Source organism: Mustelus asterias, unplaced genomic scaffold, assembly GCF_964213995.1.
Source record: "Mustelus asterias unplaced genomic scaffold, sMusAst1.hap1.1 HAP1_SCAFFOLD_1794, whole genome shotgun sequence".
Lineage (NCBI taxonomy): Eukaryota > Metazoa > Chordata > Chondrichthyes > Carcharhiniformes > Triakidae > Mustelus > Mustelus asterias.
This window is the reverse complement of record NW_027591739.1, coordinates 47666-50870: the sequence shown is the minus strand read 5'-3', so window position 1 is coordinate 50870 and position 3205 is coordinate 47666.

Here is a 3205-nt window from a genome sequence, read left to right as displayed (position 1 = left end):
ACAAATTTGCCTTCACGTTCCGGGGACAACAGTACACCTGGACGTGTTTACCACAAGATTTTCATAACTCCCCCTCCATATTTCACCAGCACTTAGCAAAAGGCTTGGAGGGATTCTCCAAACCAGAATATTTGGTACAATATGTAGATGATCTCCTCTTACAGACTGAAACAAGAGGGGAACATCTAAAGTTATTGGATGAACTGCTGAACCTCCTCACTACATTAGGGTTAAAGGTAAATCCCAAGAATGCCCAGATCATGAGACAATAGGTCTCTTACTTGGGTACAGTAGTGACTGAGGGAAAGCATGAGATAGAAAGGAAGCGAATCGAATCTGTAACACGCCTTCCCTTACCAAAGGACGTGAGCTCCCTGCGCTCCTTTCTGGGCTTAGTGGGGTACTGCCACAACCACATAGATGGTTTCACCACTAAAGCGAACTTTTACGGAAAAACACCACATGGGTCTGGACTGCGCGACACACACAAGCAGTCTCAGACCTCAAACAATCCCTTGCACAAGCCCCTGCCTTACAGGTACCCAACCCTGAACTCCCCTTTGCCCTTGAAGTAGCGGCCACTGACAGCGCACTAGCTGCCGTGCTCCTCCAAGAATGGCACGGACGACTCGGCCCAATTGCTTATGCTTCCCGCACACTAACTCCGGTTGAACGAAGTTTTTATGTGTGCGAAACCCACTAATCAGTTTTCTGGGCAGTGCACCGCTTTAACTACATAGTTGGCTTGAACCCTCTCACTATACTTACAGAACACACCCCCATACAACTACTGCTGAATGGTCAAATTAAAGATGGGACGGTTAGTCAAAACCGTATTGCACGGTGGACACTCATGTTACAGGGTCGAGACATTGCGGTCAAACACACCCGGGTCTCCACATTCCTGGCAGACAACCTAACCTACGGCGGGGAGCCCCATGAATGCCAGGTTCCGGCAATAAAAGACCCCAAGGGGCCATTTTTGCCAAAACAAAAGGGGGGAGGAGCCAGGGGAATCAGCCAAATCCAGGCTCAGGACAGTTTAAAAATTTTTGTAGATGGGTCATCCATGGTGTAAGAGGGAAACAGGAGGACAGGATGTGGGATACACGTGGAAGACCAAGAAGGCCAGCCCCTGAGGGAGATAGCCTTAAAACTTCCAGCACACGTGAGTGCACAAGCTGCAGAACTGGCAGCGATAGTGTACATAGTCAGCCATCCCGACCTGTTCCTCACACCCGCAGACATACACTCCGATAGTATGCATGTCTGCAACAGTTTAACAGACTTCATGCCCCTATGGGAAGCAAGGGGATTCATATCAGCAGATGGGAAACCTCTAACATCAGCCCCACTGTTAAGATTTATTCTCCAGGCTGCCCAAAACCGGGAGTATGGCATTATTAAAGTAAAGGCCCACCACCGCACCTCCCCACTTGGGAACATAAGGGCGGATGAATTAGCTAAACAGGGTGCTGGAGAGGGGAAATTTTGGCAACCAATAGTTACAGAGCGAATTGAAGCTGTGACTTAGCCAGACCAAGGTTGAAGACCTAAAACAAGCCCAGAGCAGTGACCAGGACCTGAAACAAATTCAGGAAGGGGCAAACCCCGCCTCCTTTGAAAAATGGCGAGACACAATATTGGTACAGGATGGGCTTGTCCTTAAGGACGGCCTATATGTGGTCCCAACCAGGGACCGTAACCAAATCATCTTCCAAAGCCACGATGTCCAGGGCCAAGGGGCAGGAACCACAAGTGAGCGAATCAAAGGATTGTGCTGGTGGCCAAGCCTAGAACAGGATGTGCGGCATTACGTCGATAATTGTATCATCTGTGCACAGAACAATCGTGATAAATATGCCCACAAAGGGGAACTGAGGCATTCTCGCCCTGTGGAAGGTCCCTGGACAAATCTCCAGATTGACTATATTGGTCCCCTACCACCCAGAGTGGGAGGTTACAAATTATGTGGTCCCAGCTACCAAGGTGAAACACACTCAGCAACAGGTCCAATTCCTTGGCACTCTCCTTAGTGCTTCGGACGTTCCCTGACACCCGAGCGAATTCACCCTATTCTGACGACACCACTTCCCACATCCCCCAAACAGATGAGAGCCTTTTTAGGACTGGTGAATTATTGTCGGTAATGGCTCCCTAATGTTACTTTCTTTACCAAGCTGCTAACCCCTTTTGCCTCCTCTAAGGCAGCGAAAACTTTCTCACTCTCCCCTCCTGCGTTACAAGCCTTCAGGGACCTTAAGGAATCCCTGGCATTTGCTCCTGCCCTAGGGCGCCCGCTCTACGATCGGCCTTTTCAGTTATATGTGAGCGTTATTGAAGGCTGTGCCATGGAAGTCCTCACACAGACCCATGGTGACCGCCAACAACCCATTGCTTATCATTCCACCCGCCTCGACCCAGTTGCTATGGGTCTCCCACCATGCTCACAGGTCCTCCCTGCCATCTATTCACTGGTAACCGCGGCTGCTAATATTACTCTTCATCAGCCACTCACCATCTTTACCTCACATGCAGTTGTTGCTGTCCTCACCTCCCATCAAACTCAACATCTCACGCAGGCACGATTAAGTCGATATGAGGTAGCCCTCCTCAACAACCCACTCTTGACGTTTTCCTTTTGCTCCAGTCAATCTAGCTATCTTTCTGACTGCCCCACCAGAAGAGCTCCCCGATCCACCGCATGATTGCCTCCTCAGGAACCATTTACTGACGTCCCCTTGCCCCAACCTGAGTGATGTCCCTTTGTCCTCACCTTTTATGTTGACGGAAGCTCATCTATTTCCCCAGGAGTGAAGGCCCTCTCAGGCTACGCCGTAGTGAACACTACAACGGTTTTAGAATTGGCATCCTTTGACCCCCCGACTTCAGCCCAAAAAGCAGAATGTTTGCCCTGACTTGGGCTTGCATTCTGGCAGCTGGCCGTTCTGCTAACATCAAAACTGATTCTCGGTACTCCACTGGCATTACCCATGATTTTAGTCAGTTATGGGCCCAGTGAGGTTTTCTTACCTCCTCTGGTTCCCCAATCCAAAACTCCCTTTTTGTTCAGAACCTACTGCAGGCTATCCTTCTCCCCGTAAAATTGGCTGTTATTAAGTGTGCAGCCCACACATTGGGCTCGTCATTGGTCACTAAGGGTAATGCCCTGGCTGATCATGCCGCCAAGGCCGCTGCTGCCTCT